The sequence below is a fragment of the Rhamphochromis sp. 'chilingali' genome, assembly GCF_963969265.1.
Source record: "Rhamphochromis sp. 'chilingali' genome assembly, chromosome: 10".
Lineage (NCBI taxonomy): Eukaryota > Metazoa > Chordata > Actinopteri > Cichliformes > Cichlidae > Rhamphochromis > Rhamphochromis sp. 'chilingali'.
The window spans coordinates 18,230,470-18,254,661 of record NC_137937.1 but is presented as its reverse complement, the minus strand read 5'-3'; the positions used below and the strand labels follow the sequence as shown (position 1 = coordinate 18,254,661).

Genomic DNA, 24,192 nt, shown 5'->3' with positions numbered 1-24,192 from the left:
ACAGTTCGGAGTCGCGGACCTTCAGTAATAGTAATAAATCACACAGCAATAGTACATTCACGTTGTTGTAAAAAGCACGATAATATATTAAGTAATCCAAAGTATTCAGAATACGTTACTCTCATTGAGTAACGTAACGGAATACGTTACAGAATACATTTTGGGGCATGTATTCTGTATTCTGTAACGGAATACATTTTAAAAGTAACCTTCCCAACACTGCATGTCACCAATCAAAAAATGATATGGCAACATGGCATTTAGTTGTTTAGGAAGAGGGAAGTTTTAGGAGTGACAGCGGTGTTTTGAGATGTGAGAGATTTGCAATGTTTAGCGCAAATCTTGTGTAGTTCGTGTGTAGTGTAGTCGATAGTTTTGTTGTGTGCGTCAGAACAATGAGGCGACTGCTGAATGTTACAGGTGTTACAGCAGTGATACATCTCCTGTTGTCAGGCCTGCAGGTATCAGGCTGTTGTTCTCCTTTATGTCATAGTGGACAGAAATTATTTTTTGGAGTGGCACAAATAATTTGTGTGGCATCAACTTTGATGCAGAACACCTGATTGTTCTGTAAATACTTTGAAATGTTTTTTAAAAAAACGCCTTAGCTGCATTTTTAGGTAAACAGCTGCAAAAAACTTTGTTGTTTGCAAAACTCGGTTACTTTTTTGAAAAAGTAACTATGTAATTACATTTCCCAACATTGGTCATTGTATACTGTATTTTGCAGACAGACAGCTACAGAACTCTCTCCCAGACCACAGACTCATAATACAAGTCAGAGCTTTATATGTATATATATATATATATATATATATATATATATATATATATATATATATATATATTTTTTTTTTTTTTTTTTTTTAACTTCCAATAGTGTTAACATACTACACAGGTCATGAACAAGATTTTTTTTTTTAATTTTCATTGTAAGTGGGCTAAAGCAGTTAATTAAAAGTAGTCTAACATAAATGTAAAGGCTGTAATTTGATTATTTTAATAAACCATGTAACTTGGATGGATTCGATGCTGGCGTGACCACAGTGCACACGTCTGCTGTTGCTCACAGTGGTCCAAAGGACCGCTCAGGGAGTTTGTGTGTTCGCTGAGACACATGAAAAATTAGAGGGAACATTGTATGTAAGTATGAAATAAGTATAGACTTTACTTACTTAACAGCTTTGTAGTAATGGGCTTTGTAGTAAAGCCCATAACGTTCATAGTTTATAGTCTTTGTCTGCTGTGCATTGTGAATTAAATATATTGCAACATCATTAGAAAACAAATGCTTTTTTGTGGTAAAACTAGAAAAATTAATTTTCCAAGAAAACTGAAGGATTGTTCTGTATTTTCGCTAATTTGACCTTTGAGACATTAATCCTTTTAAATGAGAAAATTTAAAATCATGTCAAGCATCAAAGTTCATTCTGAAGGACATTTGTACACCGTTTGTTTAAGAAATTGTATTCAGTGTTAGAGTGTATTATGCCCCATGCCATAATGGGAAAGGTGACTGAAATACACACACACACACGGGCGCAATCTCTAGATGGCCATATTGAAAAGTGTGAATGCCCTGACAAAAACAGGAAAAGCTGATTCGCTGAACCCAAACCCGTGGCCATTTTTCTCTCAGTGAGCTCTTTCTTCAGGGGAAAAAAAAAAAACAAGTCCTGAATCCTCACTCTTAATACAATTTTTCCTCTCTCTCATGTTCCTTCATTTCCTTTTGTTTCCTCTATCTCCAGCCTCTACCTCGAATCACAGCAAAGTTCCTCGGTGAAAGCAGTCTATTCTACTCATCATAGACACTTCTACAGATCCTCAGCCAGACAGCTGTGATTTGTGCCTGTGTTAAGGCAGAACTACTCCTTGCCTTTTTCACAATAAAGATTGCTGCCATTATCTGGAGCTATTCCTCTAGATGACACAAAAAAGAAGAAGAAAACATGGGGGTAAGAGGATGAAGGAATTTCATCCAACCACTGTGTGAACTGCTGATGGAAACTTGACTGACAATTTCATATGCAATTGTCAGTGTCACTCACAGATACGTTGTCATGTCTGATTCCCATCTTCTCAAGCTAAGCTTTAGTGGGTAGAGTGTGTCGTCAGTGGACAGCTTTCAAATGTCTAATAAACTTCGTATTGTTTTTATTAGTGTAGATAAATGGGACTAAATGGGGTTTGGGAACTTGTTTTCTAATTCCAATTTAATGAATGCTTTTGTTTCTGTTTATTCAGTCACACACACATGTGACCTTTGACTGCAGTAAAACCTGAGTAATAATTCAACCCATGTGGCGTGAATGTGGGGGACATGCAAATTCAAAACTGTCCCCTTTCACATTGATGTATCAAAGAAGATCTTTTGTGGCCACTGGGCATTGAGGGTGGGAAAAACAGAGATTCGAGGGGGTCCCTTCAGTCACTCGTTTGGGCTTTGAATGAGCCAGTGCCCAGGCAGGAAAGATGGTGTGCCAGTGGTGTGTGCTCTCTGCTAATTGATTGCCTCTGCTAACAAGAGCATAATGTATTCTATTGTGATCATCCTTTGCCCATGTTCATTAAGCCAGGAAGCAGTGTGATCTTTTCTTTTTGTCTCGGTCCTGCCTCTTTTACTCTCTCCTGCTCCTCTCATCCACCTCCCCCCACTCCCGCTCCTCTTTTTCTTTTTCTCCCTCCTCTTCTCTCTGCCCCCCCCCCCCCCCCCCTCTCTCTCTCTCTCTCCGGCACTGGATGGGAAAGGTGATACAAAGGTGGTATGACAGGCAAAACATCCCTCACCATCCCAAATGCAAAAAAAAAAAAAAAAAAGGGGAACAAAGGGCAGGTGGAAGGAATAGAGTAGATGACTTTTAGAATGATGAAGGATGGAAGTATCGATGAAAGGCTGAGAGGGAAAGACGGGGTAGAGAGGTGTGTTGGAAGAGAGGAGGATATGGAAACAAGAGGGAGATGGTGAGAAAAAAGACACAATGATAGTGTGAAAAAAAAAACGAGGATCAGAGAAGGACCTCTCACTACCTTCCTCCATACCTCTCTTTTTCTTCACTTCCCCCGCCCGTCCCAGCTTCTGTTACTGCCAGGTTCCCACCTGCTCCTGCTCTCTTCTCAACACCCCCACCACCCCTTTTCCCCCTCTTGCCCCTTTTTTACCCACCTCTCATTCCCATTTCCCTCTCCCCCATCTTTGGTTCACTTCTTAATTAGAGCCGACTGGACAATAGTACCACTGTTGCCCATGTTTGGAATCCTGGACTGAAACAATCGCTGTTTACCCAAGCGGTGGCACAGCCTAGACTCTCTCCTTCATTATAGCTGGGCCAAGTCTGATTACTTCTGTTCTGCAAGTGCTAGAATACACCACTGAGCCAGCCACTACGACTCATCCACTTTCCCATCTTTTCAGTCATAACTTCAGCTGCTCCCAGTTGCTAGCCTTAGTCTCCTTTTGATTTACATATTCATTACCAATGACCAACAGAACCGCATTTACTACAGGAGGAGAATAAGACGGATAAAGAAGCAGAGAAAGCAAAACAGAGACGAGATGGGTTATAAATGATAAAGTATTTCAAAAAATCATTTGTTGAATCTGGTCTATTTTCAAAATGACCTTCATAAACTAGGACAAAGCTAATTTCTTTATTAAAAATTCCCACCGGGGTTGAACATGCTGCAGGCAGTGGCAGCATGACTGACTGCAAGAAATAAGAGAAAGCTCTCTTTCCATAATGGTCTGAGATAATAAAAAAAATGGCATGGAGGTACTGTTATCAAGCTGATGCTTGTGGCGAAGACACGCTGAATCAGTGGATTGAAAGCCTTTTCACTCAGCCACATCCCCTCAGCTCTGTGGCTTGTAACAGAAGTATGCTACCAGCACTATGCAAAACAGCATCATGAATATGCGTAATTAGGTGGGACTAGTGTAATTTTTCTGGGTTATGGGATGTGACATTTGTGGGGCAGGAGCATACATCAGTGCAAGCCCGACTGACAAATGCAAATCCCTTTCTCTGCAATAAGCCTTTTTACACTTTGCAATACAAAATATCCACTTTGCTTTTATTCACCTAATAGCTGTATGCAAAAAAACAAAAAAACATACACAGGTGCACGTTTACACTTTGCATGCATAAACATAATAAAGACACTAAAAAAGCGCCTTGAGAACACAGCACAGCTTGTGTATTTGAGCACAAACTCTCAATCACACTCCATTTTAACAACACAGAGACAGGTAAGCACAGTACATTTGTGTTTAGACAAAAAAACCCAGCAGCAATAAATGAAGGCCTAGTTGCTTTTAAAGGTAGCGGACACGAGGGCATCACAATTACTTCATGATAATAATGAAAAGCACAAATCGATACAAAAAGTCAAATTAAATGTGTCTCAGAAAGACTTAAAGGATGCCAAGAGTCCAGCAGGAAGGTTAACAGAGGGCTGATACGTCACTGTGTTTAACAGAGCTACATATCCTTTGATAATGAGCTTTTAGCAGTATTGTTTAAACCACAAACAATCCTCTAAGACAACCCCAATCGAAACTATATTGTTAGGAAATTTATGCAAGGTAAGATTTTCTGCTTTTTTTCTAGATTTCATTGAGTTATGCTGTTATGCCTGTTATTGTATACCTTGTGTTTTTTTCTCCTCTCCTTTTTGCATTAGTATTCAATTCAGGTGAAATTTCAAAAGACCGGAACATATGAATTCACAAAAAAAAAGAAAAAGGAAAATGACAGGTACATGGCCAGGGGTACATTGCCAAAAGTATCTATTAATAATTGGATCATATTCTTATACAACCAGGCACACTTGCATACACACACAAGCATGCACACTTTCAACACACCTCTCTAGCTCTTCAGAGAACCAATTTATACATACTGTACTGAACCCCCCACCACCACCTCTCATCTCTCTCTTTGCCTTGCCATGCCCCTTTTCCTTTCCCCATTCACCCATATAGACACAAACACGCACACACACACAGAGACACGCACACATAAACACACCGGCACGCAAAGCACCCTGACACAATCCACCACCCTGCCACACATACCGAAGGGGAGGACACATCCCTCATAGCGCCCAGGAAATTAACTTGACATTTGATGCAGACAGAAAAAAATATATTTTGGTGGGGGAAGGAAAAAAAAAAAAAAAACAAAGTGTACCAAAGCAGGGATAGCATAAACCCAGCCCTTGTTCACCCTTCCCCACTCCACCCTCCTTAAGCCCAGGGATGCATTCGAGGGGGATTTTAGCGATCTGCAATGCAGACGCCACTGGGTGCCCATGGAAAAATGAGCTTCATCTTTTGCCTGTCCTTGCCAGTATATGCTGTCTGTCCTTCTTTGTTTCCATCTTTTATGATCTAGCCGCTCCATTTTCATATCCATATTCGTGCAGATTTTATTTGGAAGGAACTTGAAAAATATGTGCCACACTTGATGTTGCTTGCATTTCAAATTGGCCACACCCTCTAAGATATTCTTTGTGAATAAATATGATGAAGGATGATGATGTTTTAATTTGTTTCAACTTGGCTTTTTTTTTTTTTTTTTAATTTAGCTGTTATCTGCTAAAACCTTGGAATGCTACACCCACTGCTATTCTTTCGTTTACATGCAATATTTAAATAGCTTTGCAAATCTGGTTAATCACTCCAAAATGAATAAGCGTTTAAGAAAGCAAAAAGCAATAAACGGTCTATTGGTTGCAATTCTGTGCAAAAACCAAAGCAAACACGGATGTTTCTTTAGCAGCGCACCTAAAATTTAACGCAGCAGACTAGAAAATAAAGCGCAGCGTGATCTTGCATAAGATTAACATAGTCTTGTAGTAACCTCAGCAAGGAGCCCAAACACTGAGAGCGAGAGCAAGCCACAGTTAATACATCATTATGCCCTGCTACCGTTTATACCCGTGAACACACACAATGTGCAGCGAGACTGCAGACCAGCTAGTGTCTGTCTCAATATCCCCTGCATTAGACATGCAGGAATGTTAACATCATTATGCACAATTGTGAGTGTGTTTTTGTGTGTGCCCTCCCCCCCTTTTTTCCTCCCCTGCCATATTGTGTCTGCGGGTTGGTCCGTGTGTGTATGTGTGCACGTGTGTGTCTGAAAGAGGGCGGTGTTATTTAAATATGATTGTTTGCAGGCGAGCAGAAGGCATTACTGACTGTTGACTGTTGTCTTGATCAGCTTTGGTCATCGGGGTGAGATGCTACAGGAATTAATTTCAAATAAATAAATATATTGTGCAAAATGTTCAGTTGTTGATAAGGATTTTATTGGGTAACTGCAGGATTTATATTCAAATAAGGTATGAAAATGAAATACAAGCAGGGAAATCTAAACCAATAAATACATTTCAAGAAAAAACAAAACAAAAAACATTTCATCTAAAAAAAATGCTATGCAATTTAGGATGTAAGTAATGTGACTTTGAGTTTAGTAGACCACAAATTATTCTTTAAGGAATTCTATGCTGATGAAACCGTGATGATGCAGTAACCCTGTCATGGCTCTGAACATCCACATTAACAGCCAATTCTAATATCAAGAAATATAATGCAAGCATATTGCTTTTTAGAGGTAGAGGGAAAAGGACCTGGCTGTCTTCACCTAATCCCTACAGTTTCTGTATCACGTACGATAAAGTTTTCACTGTGATGGCAAGGAGGAGGGGTGTGACCGTTATTAGCATGGTGTCACTAATATCTGCTCTGCATTTTTCTGAGGTGGTGCAGCCAAAATATTGCATCATCCCAGCACGCACGCTCACACAGACACACGCATGCTTTTTGCAGCCAGTGAATCACATTTGCATTCACTGCATTTACAATAGCGTCCTCAATGAGCACTATACATTTTGTTGCATCATAAAAATGGAACGCGGTTCTCCGCAAATAATACAAATCCATATATCGTTTATGCATTGCGGGTAAACAGAAATAAAGAGGAATTTATAAGGAGAAAGTCTTGAGAAGAGATTTACAATGAGATTCAAAAGCAGTAAAGCAGTATTCTTCAGTTATATGACACAACTTAAAGAAAGACTGTGTGTGTGAGTGTTGTATACAAAGTCCTTGGCATCCCTCTCTGCTTATACAAACTCCCCCCCTCCTGCTACTACGCTTTCTCTTGCTGCCAGCAATTTGCATGTATTTGCATGATTTGTACGATGTGCATATCCTTTGTTCTGACTGTATGGTGATGCAGAAGAAAGCCTCCCTAAGCAGCGCTATTACACAGCCCACTGAAAGCTACTTAGATATTATATGAAAAGGGGGAAAAAAGAACTGTAGCTTTATATATTTTAATTATGAATTGATAAGATGAGATGTGCACAAATACCAAACTCATCCTCTGGTGCATCCGTGATTAGAATGAAGGGTGTTGGGGGTGGGAGTGGGGGAAAAAAGAGATGAGGATGTTCTAGTTTTGTGGAATTTTTGAACAAGCATGGAAAAGACATATTATGCTATCGCTAAGAGGCATGAGCATCTGCAATATATAGCATGGGGAAAGGATTGCATCCAAGCATGAAATATGGAATTACTTGACAAATAGGAAATAGGAAAATTATAGATGGAAACTAAATCATTGAAGAGAAAGAGAGAGGGAGAAAAAAAACTTTCAGTATTTTACAGTGTGTTTTTTAAATAATTCACTTTTTCTCCCTTAATTTCCACTTTGATTTTACTCATCCTTTTCTTTTTTTTTAAATTGTCTCTTCTTGTATAACCTGATCATGAAGAATGAAGCCTTCATATTTACTGTGCTGTTAATACTGTGCAAAATTGTTATTTTGCTCTTTGGGATTGGACGAATGCGATGCTTTCTCGTATGCTGGCATCTTTTGTTCTGTGCTGTTGTTTTATCTACAAAGACCAGACAACATGCGCGCACGCACGCACGCACTCGCACACACATACACACAATGACACTTTAATGCTCCTTAATCATACAGACACATGCAGATGACTTCATTAATCGCTGTGGGATAGCACTGATGATACAGAAGCCGGCCTGCAAAGACTCGAGGGTTTCGCTGAATGCAGGCGGCACATTATAAATACTTACTCCCGCTGGCACCCTAATAGTAAGCAGCTGTACTTCAAATCTGCATGACTGATAGATGATTATGACTATAGCATAACAAATGAGGTGATGGAATATAAACAAACAATACTGTGTAGCAGACATCCTTTATTTTTTATTAGTGCTTGTTTTAATGGTCGACAGATATGACTAAAGGAAGATTTACAGTGTAAATGTTTTTGTGTTGTCTAAGTTGTGTGAGAGAGGGAAAGAGAATGAGGGTGAAATTTAAGACTTCTACAGACTTTTGCAGTGACTGCTCCTACCAAGTGACTTGCCCTGACCTTCTAATTGGCTCTTCTGAGAAGTCCACCGAATGCGTACGAGTACTGGGAGTAATTAAGAACAGTAATGCCACAGGGCACTGTGACCTAAGGGTGCTAATATGCCACCATACCGACGCTTCTTCTTTCTTTTTTTTCTTTTTTTCAGCATCAGCAAGAATCAAACTAAGAATATATGATATATATATGGAATATTATGAGGAATATTTGCTCTTGCTGTCAGCTAATTTAGAAAGAATTTCATTCTTATGAGAACCATTCATTAAACTAATCATTAAAATATCTGTCTGCCTACGATTGCATAAAAATGTTGCATGTGAACAGCAAGATGCCTTGCACGTAATTAGTGTTAATGTGCGGGTTCTGGTAGCTAGAGGAGATGTTTCTTTTGCAATCACTTCCTGGTTGTAGTTACTGTTTGTGTGTGCATTGTTGTGATGATGAATAGTGAGCAGTAACCTCTGTTTCCCCCGTGCTTGTTGTCTTTGGTATCGACCACAGGGCAAAGAATGGGTCATGGGATTTGATATTGCCCACGATCACGTTGCCTGAGCTCCCTTCAAACCGCTGTTATTCTGTTTACTGTGTCCTCTGGACCACTGCTAACATCTATGCCTTTATCCAACACACACGGGCTAACTTTGCTGCAGGCAAACACACACACACACACACACACACACACACACACACACACACACACACACACACACACACACACACACACACACACACACACACACATCGGTGGAGATAGGCATAGAGGAAAAAAAATCAGTCAAAACAACTGGCAACAAAGAAATTTGGATGTTCCAACAAAATTCTTTATTATTTTGTATTCAAAACATCCAAATGAGTTTCAAATGCATAATAAGACCGCAACATGTGTCTAGCAAATCGATAATTCAATTATGTTTTATAGAATAAAACAATTATTAATAAAAAGCCAAGCAAGAAATTGGTACAGAGTGTTTTACTGAAATGTTTTGTCCTTGAACTACCAGAGGTCACAATAAACTCATGTTTCTGATAGATACACAAAATGCACTAAAACTAAATGTTCATACACGTTCATTTCGAACAGTTTAGACCAACAACACACACACAAACACATACTTGGTTTATTAACCAAAGCTCACCTCGTGTGGGTCCATTAGAGAGCAAAACCCCCGAAATCTTGTGTTGACCTCTACTTCCTGCTGCAAGCAGTTCCTCTCTCAGCTCCCTTTCTCCAGCACTGCAGCAATGAAAGACATACACAACACAAGCAGGGAGTGTTTACCAAGCGGTAACCTTTACTTGTTGAACAGTTCTTCCCGAGCAAATCACAATTAACGGGTTTTCACCAAAAAAACATCAGAATGACAGCAAACACACAGTTATATGGTTAAGGAGGGAAATTGCTAGCATAGCTAAGTTTGCTTGGAGGAATTCAAATTGGCAATAACTTTGTGCAAATGTCTTCTCAACCTTTACTCTTTGCCACAAATAGTACGCCAAACCTGGGACCTTACAGAACATGAACGGCTGACTTGCGTATCACTTGAAGGTCATGGCAAGCAGTTTTGCATACTTCAAAATATCATTATAAATCTTTGCTCAAATGTTAAAGTTTTTGCTGCGGCGTTTAACGCTATAATATTAAAAGAGTCTGCTATTTCTTGTAAACTGCCTGATTATCTCTGGTGTATGCCAACACACTTTCTGCAGCCATGTTGTTTGAGTAATGCATTTGAGGTCAGAGATGGTCATTACAGACTGCAGCAGCCTATGAGGATAGTTTGAGACTTAATTTGTGACTTTATCCAGCGAGCCACCATGTGAACCTGAACACATCCTTAAACAATCAGGATTATTTCATTTTAGCTTCTCATTTTCTGTCCTTTTGCCCCCTGTATATGAAATATGACCGGTGGAACTCTCCTCACCTTGAGACAGAAGTCAGTTAAAAAATTGGCCCGATGTCAGAAAGTTGAACATGGATGACAAAGCGTGCACTTTAGACATAACACTTCTTTAGGTTTCGCCGCTCTCATGTGGTGCTTATGACTCATTAAGAGGCTATGTACAGAAATATACTGTAGGCTACTATGTAGTCACTTTAGACTGGCTTTCTTTCCTCCTGTGTTCCCAAGTGATTGCGAGACTCTTTTAGCGAGTCAGTGTCAAACTGACAGGTGCCACATTTTATTAGAGCCCTGTATTAAAGCTCTCGCGCATGTGCAAAACAACACATTCACCCTTGCAGTGCGTGCTGTAAGAAGTAATTAATAATGCATCTACGACATCTTATTTTTCCCATTTACTTGCCTTTTTATTTCATCAAATACAGGTTTTACAAGCGCATTGATATCAAGCACCCTGAAAGAAACGTGGAAGTCTTGCATCTCTAAATTCAATCAAGACTTCGGGAGTAAAAAAAGAACAAAAAAAAAGAACCTAAATAAATAAATAAATCACTGAGATATCGGTGCATATTCTCATACTCCCCACTGCAATGTTCCACATATTTCTGAGTGTGTTTTGCGGTCGTGTGGCAAACCAGTGTGCGTGTGTAAGTGTCTGCATTCGTGTGTTGCTGTGTCTATGTGTGTTTCTAGCCCTACGGCAGAGTTTAGGGTAACTATACAGCATTCCCCCTCCACCTTCACCCTGTTCCCTTTGCGGCTTGTGTGACTTGTCTCATCCCATCTCCCTCCTGCTCCTCTATCTCCCTGCTTCCCTCTGCTCCCCTTGCTCTCCCCACCACAACGCTTTGAGCCTACATGTGTGTTGGGTGGATTGGGGGGCTGGTAGAGGTGCTACACTCTACCAAAAAAAAAAAAAAAAATTCAAGCCGGCTTTCTTTTAAGCGACACTGTGGTGATGCATTGGATGCTAAATATAATGCAAATTGCAGACGTATACATATCACAGGCAATCGCGCACCGAGGCAATAAAAGACAACATAAAGGGAAATGTACACGAGCCATAAAATGATTATCTTGTGTGGAGAAACATTTTTTTTTTTTAAAAAAGCCCATTTAAGTGAGCTGCAGAGATTTGGAAGAGATTGTAAATTAAAATGGGGAAAAAATTACGACTATTTTGACTGAAGTGACGCAGGATTGACGGTGTCTTTCCCACATTGTGCGACACCTTCCAATTGCACCTGCCTATATGACAAAAGGGAGTAGTCGCAGAACAAAAGCATTTGCTTTATGAGAGGTGTGTCTTCTCTCCACCACCGTGGCTTACAGTGTTTCATTATCCAAAGTCAAGGTCTGCTTTGCCACCCAGCTCCCCCATGCTGCCTGTCTCATTTCCTCTCAGTAACAATCCATTAGCCAACGCGAGATTCAAACTCACAGCCTTTTAATTATTCTCACATCTTTGGCAATGCGCCAGGGCATACCACTCATCAGAGGAAACCGGGAGGTAGGGAAGGGGATCAGCTGATATTGTGTATATACTTTATGCATGGAAAACTGGGACAACAGGCAAGTGTGCAAGGACGCAGAATTCACATGGGAATAATTACACGTAATCTTTGAGACAGTTTCAATGTATAAGGATGGCAACTCACAAATGAATAGACTAACAGCAATGCACATCCACGTACGGGAGTTAACGGCCATTTTAAGCTAAATCTTGAAATTGTAGCGAGAGCCAAATTTCCTTCAGTAACATACTTTCCCCAGATTGGTGAGCCCCATATTTTTTGGCGTGTAAGCTGTGTGTGTGTATTTGTCATTGTATGTGTGTGTGTGTGTGTGTGTGTGTCTTTGCCTGAATCCTTGGGATGATGTGTGGCATAATTCATCTTGAATAATTTCCTGCACATTCTTTTTCATGCTCAGGAGCACTTCACGATGAAAGGGAATGCTAATGCTGCGTCTGTATCTGACTGCACAATGTGTGTTTGTGCGCTGGGGATGTGATTGCGTGTGTGTGTGTGTGCGCGTGCCCGTTTGTGCCCGTGTGTGCCAGCTCACTAAGCACATTTATGATAATTAACAGATAGGAGAGGTCAGCTAAAGTGTGTGTATGCGACAGCGAGAGTGAGTAAGAGAGAAGGAGACAGAAAATGATAGGGAGAACAGTAAAGCGTTCATTTACATAAACTTACAATATTGTCAGTGCCTTTCTTAGCCTGCTCTGTAGCGTTCGTATTGTCATTTTTGAAATTTTGAAATTTTGAAATCTATATATATCTATATAGATATATATATATAAAGAAATAGTTGGAGTGTCTCATTACAGTGCTTTCATCGAGGCCTTAACGAAGGCTCCGCTGAAAATTGTTTCCAGGGATAAAAATACACTGACGTGCCAAATTGAAATTCCCAAAATATTAGCAAATGTGATAGCCGCAGTGCCGGTATTAGCGCTCGTACACAATAAGCGGCGAGCAACAGAAAGCTAAACACAGGTCGATCTGCTAAGTGACAGTAATCGAAGGAATTAATAGATGCAAATGAAATGCTCGGCATGCATAGCTGCCGACGACAGTATCTGAATAATTGACTCTCAGATCTGTGTGCTATCCACATGCTTCACGGAAATTTGTATGCATTAATGTGTATGCGTGCGTGTGTCTATGCCAGCGGACATTTTAGGTCTACCCTCCCCACAATCTCACTACCGCCAAACGCCTTAAGATGGTGGCACCTTGAGGCAGAGAGAGACACTCTTACAGAAAGCCAGTCTCCTCCTCCCTTTCCCCCCCTTCTTTCTCCTCAGGTCCTCATGACAACACAGGACAGCCCCCCCCCACCCCCACCCCCCTTCCTAACCCTTAGCCCCCCTAATAAATATTTAATTCATCCCTCTCTAATAAGGATATTAGGCGAGTACACCCCAGCCCTGGCGTATATGCATGAGTCCTTTCTCATCAAATTTACATAAAAGGGCCAGATGCTAATGCGAGTGTAGCAACTACTGCTCACCATTCTATATGCAGTGGTAGTGCTTCCTCATCCAAGTGCTCATATAATTTAATTGCCGAACAGCATATATTTTTCAAACGATTCTCCGTATTCAAATTTGTAGCCCGGCCTCAATACCACATGCCTTACAAAACGCGCGACGATGGGCATATTTTAATTGTAGGGGATGCGCGTCTAAAATATTTGCGCTTATTTAATTTTTTTTGCGAAGCCCCTCCTCTCATACATAATTACAGAGGCACTTGATATGAAAAAGGAGGGGAAAAACAATGAAAAAGGGCGTTGTGTTTTACACAATCAAGAGCCCGCTCAAAAATGAATTACTAATTCAACGATTAAAGCCAGTAGAGTTTGGGAAATTGCGTTAGGATGACAATGCAGAGATAGTTTTATAATAGGAAATGATTATGAAAACAATGAGAGGCAATTTGAATTAAAACTGCACTTTGGAAGCAAGTATCTAGATACTGACAGATTGCGGTTGTGTACACAATGTGTTCTATATTTAAGAAAACAACATCTGAGTGTGCGTTGCCCTAACACCCTAACACCATCTAAATGCAGAGTATAGCACGCAGTCTTGTGTATGTAATTAATAGAGAATGAATTATGCAGTGACACCAAATGTATTATTTACACGCTTTGAAGCAGGTTTCAGATGCAAGTGTACTAATTCATTTATAGTGCATAGTATTTGCATAATCAAAAGCCAGCAGAGCACAGATATAGACAGGCAGACAGCCAGATTCAGACTTTAGCAAAAATAGCACTTGTGCGTACAGCCTTAGTCTGCACTGCTGCTGCCACAGTGCTGATATCTTATCGTACAGCCACGAAGCTGAAAGCATATTTTACTAGTAAGTTGTTGTAATGTTAGATTTTAGGGAATTACAAACATCTTATCAGCTTAAAAAACACTCCATTAAAAACTTCAACAGGGGGTGCAGGTAAATAGTAAGATAAGCTATATATCAACTTGGATTTCAATTATTTATTTATTTATTGATTTTTAGACAATAAGGTGGGAAATTCTTTTTCTGTTTTTTTGTTATGCATTAAAAAGGGCTGGCTTGTATTTCCTCAAAATTCCCTCCTATGTCTGTTTTTTTTAATTGTCTTGAAATTGAGCTTTTTGTGGAATATTTTTTACACTGTGATTAACTTTAAAGGTGATGCATAAAATATGGGGGGAAATGTAGGGTGCTTTGAGAGCATAGCATGCATACTGGCGATGCAGATTAATAAGATTTGGGTTTGGGTTAAGTGAGGGGGTTAGAAGTGTCAGTCTTGGAATTACCAAATTTCAGCTTCACTTTTGCCTTTCCTTAATGTTCAGTTAATGGAATAAAGTTCAGAGTTTTACGCATGCTCAGAACATTTTCAGATTATCATAAGATAGTTTTAAATGATGAATGTAAACTCATTTTGGTTCCAGTTTTGAAGTTTTGAAGATGAAATTTTTAAACATAGTCAAATAATTTGACAGTCTACTTACATTTTATTTCTAACATCATACTAAAAAAGATTAATGATAATATTAACAGAGCTCATAGTTGCTGACAAAGGCAGGATTACACCATACAAACAACAAAAATGTGTTGCTTTCAAACTCAATCCCATTATGTTGCATAACAGACATTTGACAGTTAAGTGAGGTGTCTGACTAACATGTCGGTCATGCATATCCACACAGTTAGTTGAAAGAGGGGGGGCATACAGTGTGGCAGAGCACAGCATACCCGCTGCTCCCCACAAGACATTCAAGTGGCCATGCATGATGTCATTAAAAAGGGCTGGGCCATGACATTCTTTAGTGGATTATTGGCAAGTTATGGTTGGCTGGTCTGTTATGGAGAGTGGCTGATCAGATCCCTGTTAATCAGCAGCGACACCCTTAGTGAAGTTAGTGACACTTTTAAGCGTGCGTGTCTGTAAAACACGAATTTGCTATCTCAGACTCTGTTTTGTGTTATATATCGAGACGCTTATGAATTTTTCACGAGCTAGATTACCATAATGACTTCAGTTTATGAATTTAAAAAAAAGAGGAAACAAGAAGAAACCTGAAGCTAATCAATTAACAAATGTCAGGGATTTAAGCAAAAAGATGTAACCTTACACAAAAAGCTGTGTTTACGCTAAGCCACGGAGACAGGGGTAGGTGGCATTCTAGTTTCTTGCATAAAACACTCTGTATTCACCTGCGCACACAGACACGCACACAAACACACACGCTGAAACTAGGAACCTGTCCTGCATTGGCAGGGACTGATGCTGCCATGCGCAAGGTGATCTCACCTACCGTTGCCAAGGCGACACCAACCAGAGGGAAAAGTTTATTGTGTGTGCGCATGCGTCTGTGTGTATGTGTATGTGATTGTGACAGAAGCTTGAGCTGGAAGAAGAGAGGGAGGAGTAGGAGAAGGAGGGCCTGCAGGAATTCACATTGTGCCTGGCTTGTTTAAGGTTTATGCCTCATTCACTTACTACCCTTTATCAGGGGAAATACTGAACTGGCTCATTCAATTATCAAGGCAATAAATTCAGCACAGTCGTGTTGTTAAAATAGCAGGCCAGCGCTTTATTGGAGAAAAGACCAACATATGGGGAGGAAAAGAGGTCCGTGTCAATTAATTTGCATATGCTATATGGAGAGACAAAGATAAACAGGAAAACATGGAGGCCTTCATGCATACATGCTCACACACTGACAGGCATGCAGACGCATACAAGGATGCACAATGCAGGCATACACGTAAGGTCCACCACACTTGCACAGCGCTACTCATTTAGGGAAACAGACAAAACAATCCCCCCTACTACCAGCTGGTAATGTTGAATTCTATTAGTGATGAAGAGCTAACTCAGACTATAGGAGTCATCTGCTCATCAATGGGTGGTGGTGGCCTAGGCTTGCTCCACAGCCATGAATGCACTGAATTCATTACCCCTGGTGCACAGATGGTGTCTGGCCGCCTGTCTCAAGTTCAAGTTCATGTCCAGGGGACACACACACACACACACACACACACACACACACACACACACACACACACACACACACACACACACACACACACACACACACACACACAGAGATATACACAAAAAGAGTGAGACATGGCCCAAGCCAGACAGACGTTGTTGACTGAGACACAGCTATTGTTCCCTTTCATCAACATGACTGTGGTAGTCTCACTAGCTATCCACGATGCATGGTAGGGCATAAACGCCACTATGTAGATACACATGATGTCTTTTTTTTTAAACTAAGTGGCTGTAACTAACTAAGTAGCGTGTATAATTCTGTATACCCACAATCTGCCAGCTTTTCTAGCTGCACAGGAATATATATATATATATATATATATATATATATATATATATATATATATATATATATATATATATATATATATATGTACATACGTGTGTGTGTGTGTTACCTGTATGAGAACTATATACTATATTCACATCCTTTGTCTGGCGCACAAATTATCCAAGTCTGGTACATACTATAAACCTGCTATTGCACCTGCCTTACACAGCACAGAGGCACAGAGGAATCACATAAAGCGCCCAGACACATTCACATAAAATATGCTGATTGCACGGCCAATGAATATGAAAACACCTTCTATGATGGTCGTCATGGTTATGTTACTCAACAAATCAGGTGACAACAGTGGTGTGGCAGCAGTGGACTGCATGTGTGAACATGGATGGAAGGCTAACCGATTATTTAAATATATATATATATATATATATATATATATATATATATATATATATATATATATATATATATATATATATATATAGCTATAGATACGAGAATGAGAGCCTTGTTTGTATACTATACTGTACTAGGAACACCTCCGTGAATAATATAAGACTGGAGGACACTTAACTAATTTAAGGCATATTTTAGAGACCATGCACAACAGAAGATGCACATTTTCAGGATCAGTTAAATGTAAGTTTCAGATGGGGCCAAGTAATCATCACATGTAGAGAATCCTATTGATTATTTTTTGGACTTATGGCAGCAGTGGCTTCCACTTCATATAAAACCAGCATTTTGAACCAAATTAGAATTTAAAAGCCCAAAAACTACACAAACGCTAGCCGCCAATCATACTGCATCTTCCCTGCATGCAGCAAAGGAGGTTATTAAGTAGGAGAGACATGCAAGTGTGATTTGCAACTGTTTGAGACCTGATGCTGCTCTCTCCTGGTAATAGCACAACCAAGCATTACATTTCAAATTCTATTCACAAGCCTTGAACTAAGGTCCATTAGTGACTACTAGGATAGATCAGCAGCATACACAAATTCAGCATATATGCTTTTTCTTTCTTTTTCTTTTTCTTCTTCTTCTTCTTTTTTTTTTTTTAAAGAAAACCAATATATATATATATATATATATATATATATATAGCATAATTTGTAATAAGGACAGGCTGAATATGCCACAGTCGAAAATTTGGCTAATGACAGGCTATGAGATGTTGCCTTAGTGATGGAGGCATTTTTTTAATTTTTTTTTTTTATATTCCTGACTCCGAGTTGACATTTGGTGTGCCCCCCAGACTTAAAAACACTGTTCTCTTTCATAACGCTAGACAAGGATTTCAATCGACTTAACCGAGGACAATAAGACTTGTTTTATTCACCGCAGCTCGGCCCAAATTGTGTTCTCAAATTTCTTTCGGCCAAACGACCCGGTATTGTATGCCGTCTTTGACAGGGGTCGGGAACAAGAGACACTAGTTTTGTCTGACGGTGTGAGAAAGTCTGCAAGAGACCTTTTCAGCAAAGCCGGTGTTGAATTCAGCCACTGTGCCTCTGTTTAACACGGCACCTAAATAATCCTCTGTTGCAAAAGACTGTGAACATATGCTGAACTTGAAATAGGACTTAATCAGATGGGGTTTTTTAATCTGAACTTTTTTAAAAAAGAAAGGGAAAAAAGAAAGGAAAAACATGCACTGTGAATGGGAGTACAAAGAATGAATATGAAATTAAATCTGTAAATATTCAAAATAAACAGGCAAGCTGGAAACACGTGGGTTGCAATGGAAACAACCTCTCATTTTTAAGATCAGGCAATCATCGAGAAGGCTAGCAGGCATCTTCGCAAGCTTACAGGCGTTAAAAGCTCGAATCTACAGCACCATGAGTGATAAACTTCTTTTACTGGAGGAAATGTGTTTTCTTTTTTTAAAGGCCCGTCTGAGGGAGGCAGTTAAATGTGCGTTACAACGCTTGGTCCCATGTGTCACCCCACAGTTTTATCTGTGCCAGCTAATTTTCTACCCCCGACATTGTTTTCTTAATCTCAATTAGGACGTTCGCGGTCAAGTTCAAATACAAAGTGCTGAGCTGTGATCCATTCAACTGCTCCAAGACTCATTTGCAAAATTATTCTCGAGGAAAATGCCCGGATACGCGCGCACACAGGGCACATGCGGCCATAAACCGCAGAGTTTTAAAATAATGACACCCCCCCCCCCCCCACCAAGTCCTCATTATCACTTGCTACAATTGTGGAGACATTAACGCATTCAGGACCGTTACTACTCCAAGTTTAGGAGCGCCGCGTCGGCTGGGGCTGGGAAACGTCGCCTCTTTCTTTGGGGATGCAGATGAGTCTGGTGCACTTGACGTCTTTTCATGACCCCTGTCGTCCCCCATCCCCCCACCCAGCCCCTCCAGGTCCTCACGGCGCTGTCTGTCATACTGGGCCTGGGCATGGCATTGCCACTTGCCCCACCGAGCGTGGGAATGGGATCGTCCAGTCGTTCACATCTCCTGCACTGCGGTTAACGGAATCAATTAAGCGGGCCCGATCCCCCACCCCCTCCCACCCCAACATCTCCCCAATCCCCTCCCTCCCTCCTGTCCTCCCTCTTCTGCCACCTCCCTCCTGCTTTTACCCCTATTCCCCACCTCTCTCTCTCTCTCTCTCTCTCTCTCTCTCTCTCTCTCTCTCTCTCTCTCTCTCTCTCCATTTTTGTCACTCCAGTATATGTCCTAATTATTACTGTTTGGAATGCCAGCGCCGTTTCCTGGCCGGACTCGATCATGCTGGAATAAGAAGCATGGAGTCGTACACGTGGATTACTACAGAAGCTCTTAATGCCAATCTTTAATGCTCCCCATAAGCTTAAAAACTACATTTAGATTGAAAACAATTTGTAGAAAGTATGAAACAATTTAACATAAGTGTTTCAGTCTAAGGAAAAGTTCAGCGTCCGTGTGTGTGTGTGTGTGTGTGTGTGTGTGTGTGTGTGTGTGTGTGTGTGTGTGTGTGTGTGTGGTTAAATGTGGATAAGCTTGCACGTGTGTAAGGGGAGGGAGGGATACAAAAATGATAATAAATAAAAGAACAAAAATAAACCCATTTAGATGAATCACATCTACAGTCTCAGGTCCATGGGGAAACTGAGTAGGAATAGGTGGTCCAAAAGTCCTCGACGAGTCTGGAAGTAGTTTTTACTTTCGGTTATCTAGCTTTATGACGAGCAGAACACTCATACAGCTAGATAACCAAAGATAACAACCCACTTCCCAATCTTCAGCAATAATCCACATGTGTATTTCATCTTCTGGTCTCCAAGTTTCCATCTCTCAGAACTCAAATATACATAGCGGTGGGGAAAAAAGTCATCAGTTTCCTGCTTCAAGTCACATTGTGCATTATATCCCTTATATTCCCTTATTTTTGTCGTTGAGGGGACCATAGTACAGCCCGAACTGTTAGACACCTGGTGTAAAAGAAAAAAAAAGATATATATTCCCAGTGTTAATGTCATATTCACTTGACATTAACCAGTATTACTGAGCTGAAGAGGGCCTTCAAAATCGCGGTAAGGTGTAGTCATCCTTGCACAGGGGCCATCATTTGCAATGCAAATAGCTTCAATCCCACAAAAGGCTCTTTCGCCTCTATTAAGTCGTTGTGGCAGTGGCAATAGATATCCTGCGAGGCCAGTGGAGAAGAAACGCGGCAGAGAAGGTGGGAAATCCTGTTTCCTGTGGAAAGTGCAATAACAGCAGAGGGAATTACGACGCAAATGTTTCGGATTATGAAGACAGGAGCTTGTTTTTTTTTTTTCTTTCTTTCTTTTTTGGCCAGAGTGTCAAGTTGTCCGCTCGCATCCAATGTGTACTTAAGGAAAGATAAAAACCGATGACTATGAGCCAAAGGGTCCGTTCTGCAGGCTTGCATGGTCGATCAGTCTGAAAAGGGGGGGATAAGGGCCATCCCCAAAGGATAAGGGGCTGGGGGTGGCCAAAATATGGACCAACCCCAGTGAGGTCAAAGGCCTCAGACCACGACAAAGTAACTCCGGTGATGTCATAAAAAAATCGCAAATGCAGCCTCATATCAATGCTCAATCTTCATCCATTACACAGAGCGCGTTGGAGTAAGTCCGCCTTGCAGCGAGCAGTCTGCACACCCTCTCTCACACAGGGATGAAAATGGATCGCAGAGGGAACCATATGTGGGTTTTTTTTTTTACACAGAATGAGAGCGATACTACTGCTTTTAGTGGGAGACTCGAGCAGAAATTGCAGCTATTAAACAATAAAAACGAAACAACTTTGTGAGGAGAGCATCGCTGCGCTGCTTGAGCGCCAGCGTCTTCCTGTCTAGGCTGTATTTTTCTATTCGCAATAACACGGTACCCGTTTGCTCACTGCTCTGCTCCTCACACGAGACACATCTGTACAACAGGAGTCAAATTGCTCTCACGTGCTCGATCTTTGCGTCGAAATCCTTAATAGCCGCTTGTGTGTTGTTGTTTTTGTCTTTTTGCCATCGTCGCAATCAGATGGGCAGACTACAATGGCATTCAGGTAGGCTGCCGGTGTCGCCTCCCGCGGAATGAGACCCCAGCGCTTTTCCGCGAGGATGTTAACCCGCTCACTTTTTCCGTAGAAATGCAAGTAGTTAACTGATAGCTCGGCACAAATAGGTCAAAAATATAGGGGCTCTGTAAGTGTGTCAACAATAACACGCACATGGAACATGTGATGGATCATGCGCAGGAGCATGCAGCTGCAGGTTATCGAGTGCATTTCTTGTATCCTGTGCAGAACTTTGATTCTGTTCGAACTGCGAAAGGCTCTCAGCTCACAATAAAATAAAATTAAAAAGGTCAATCTCACACCTTGGCTGAGTCGGTTCATGCGTGCATATCGGTGATAAATTAACATCCAGTTATTTGTCAATGGCACATTAACTTTTTTTCTCCTCTTCTTCAGGTGTTCCATTCACTTGCTACAGTTTTAGACCTGGCCCTCAAGTGTACTCTCATTTCGTGGATGGGAGGGGCAAAGCAGAGGTGTTTTAATGAGCAAATATGAGTCACAGGGCCTGTGCATTTCAATGGGGGATTACTCTACACACTTTACTCCTTCAAACGTTCACAGTCACATCTAGTAAATTCATATTTGCGAATCTCAGCTGTCCATTTCCAAACAACATATTCCACTCGCAACGTGATATATCCGAATTTGCCCAAATGCGATCTCCGCACAATGGAAAATGCCCCCAAATTATATAATTTACGCACACATTGTTAATGTCTTTATTTCTTTTAATGCACCGTAAGCTTCACCACATCCAAAAATCATCCTGTCCTTCTGTTGATCTGTTGGGTGACTAACTGCATATCATTGCGGTTTTCGATATAAAGCACACCTGATTAAGGTAAAGAGGGGTTCAGAATGGGCCTCCACACAGAGACCACGCTCTCATTACAGCTCACCGTTTTTCAGAGGTAAGACCTGCTGATCCTTGTGCAATTACAAGAAGCTGCATTTCCGCGAAAGTTAAAGACACAATGCCGAGAAGCCAAACATTTCAGAAGGGTGCAGTTCTCTTTGCAGTATTAGCTTTATTCGAACATACGACGCATTCATGCTAATAACACCTACATAAGTAAAACTGTACAACGAACGCTTTGTTTTTAAGACGGTGTGTGACGATTTTGGTGACGTTATTCATTCAGAGTAAAGTCAAACTTTTTTGTGTTTTTTGTGTCTTTTGTACCAAGACATTTCAGGTCCAAACACGGTGGATTCATTGGCGCTGAAGTATGCCTTATGTGGGTGTAATAATAATGTCAAATTTTGGACAGCACTTCTTTTTATGCTCGGCTGTTTTTCATAACCAGAGAGGACGAAAGAAGATTATTATCTCTGACGCACCCTTTACTCTAGTAAGACTGCTGACAATCTTTAAAGATGACTTAATTGCAGAAGGCTGAAATGAAAGAGTGAAGACGCTCTTAAAGTTAATAGCATTAAACTATTCTTTGTGAGAATAAAGCCTAACTTAGGATCTGAATGCATCTAAAGGCTGCCAATCAGTGTCTTATTTCCAAACTGTGCAAAAAAGGTTAAAAGCCACAAACTTCACATTTCTTTCCTGAAAGTGTAACGCAATTGCGAGACATCATTCAGCGACGTATTTTAAGAAAACAGCAGCGCATGTTTTTAAACGATAGTCTAGATTCAACTTTTGCGCACAAGGAAATCTTTAAATCAGACACACAAGTTGCACTTACTTCCTAATGGCGAGTCACAATCAGACCAGAAGCCGTCCCAACCCGGTGAAGAACAACGGGGTCCGAGTGTACCGTGATATGGTGTATGTTCCCTTCAAATATCCCAGCCGTATTATTTGGTGGGTGGGGGGGCGGAAGGGAGGGGAGGGGGGGACTTTAAAATTGCCGCTAACACTCTAGCCTGTATTCGGCGTGCTACAGCTGCTCTGTGCAAAGCATGAGCATCCCACGCACATGACAGACGAAGAGAAGGAGAAAGAGGGAGGGATGGGGAGAGGGAGAGACACAACTTTCCCATAACGTCTACAAGCACCAAATAAAAAAAAAAAGTGCATGCACAGTTGAGCTTCTCAGAGTGTGCAAGTTTTTTTCTCCCCCTGTTGATGGTGGGTTCGGATGAGGAGGGAGGGGGTGATGATGATGATGAGGAGGAGGGGTTGTGGGTTTGGGGGGGTAAAGTCCATCCTTCTGTGTGAGCAGAGGACGTGCTCTGAAATTCAAACAAGTTCCCTCGGTTCTTTTGTTGCACGCACGAACTAAGGCAGCATTGTTCGCGGTTTGGCGTGGACAACTCCCTCCTCTTGCCTGACCAGGTTGCGAAGTGAGCCTCGCAGTTGGGTGGTAATGAATTTGCTGCAGGCGCTTCGCTAACACGCTTTGACAAACGGAACGCATTTACCGGTTTCCAGACAGAGGGGAAATGATTTGCTACATGCAATTCCCAAACTAAGTCTAGAATGGGGTCAATAATGAAAAGAAAGGGGAGAAACACACTTTTAAACTTCACTCAGAATCTTTTGATTCAATCTCGGTGTACAGCACAGGCCCATACTAAGACTTATAAATCCACCTTGGTCCCAGTTGCCTAATAAGAGGTAGGCTAATCTCATAACGCACACACCGCCCCTCCCAAATTGGACACACACACACGTCCGCACGTATACACAGCTTGGAGAGAGAGTGAAAAGAAAAGAAAGATGAGATTTTTTTTTACACCACAAAAAAAAAGTTAGAATGAAGTGACCCACTTGTCAGTAACCTACAAGTAGCCAGTGTCTTTATATAATTCTCTCGGTGAAGACGTACTTTTTTCTTTTTTGGGGGTGGGTGGGGGGGATATATTATACTGTTCGATATTTCCCAGTAAAACTAGTTAAAAGGCTTTCCTCCTGCCAGAACACCATTTCTTCCAGGCAAACGCCTCGGGCTTCCCGCTCTGTTATTTCCACCGGCCACAATTTCCACGTAGCCTATTTTTCATTTCTTTTAGCAA

At 41.0% G+C, this 24,192-nt stretch overlaps 1 long non-coding RNA gene across 1 annotated transcript in view; it reads right to left on the bottom strand.

Annotated features, from left to right (window-relative positions):
* Nucleotides 1-23,287, bottom strand: part of LOC308404744 — a 38,130-nt gene extending 14,843 nt beyond the window's left edge. The window contains exons 1-2 of the long non-coding RNA XR_013973191.1: nucleotides 22,920-23,287; nucleotides 9,550-9,647 (exon numbers count right to left, since the gene is read on the bottom strand). This is a non-coding gene — a long non-coding RNA (uncharacterized lncRNA). The remainder of the gene's footprint in view (nucleotides 1-9,549; nucleotides 9,648-22,919) is intronic.
* Between the last annotated feature and the right edge of the window lie 905 nt (nucleotides 23,288-24,192).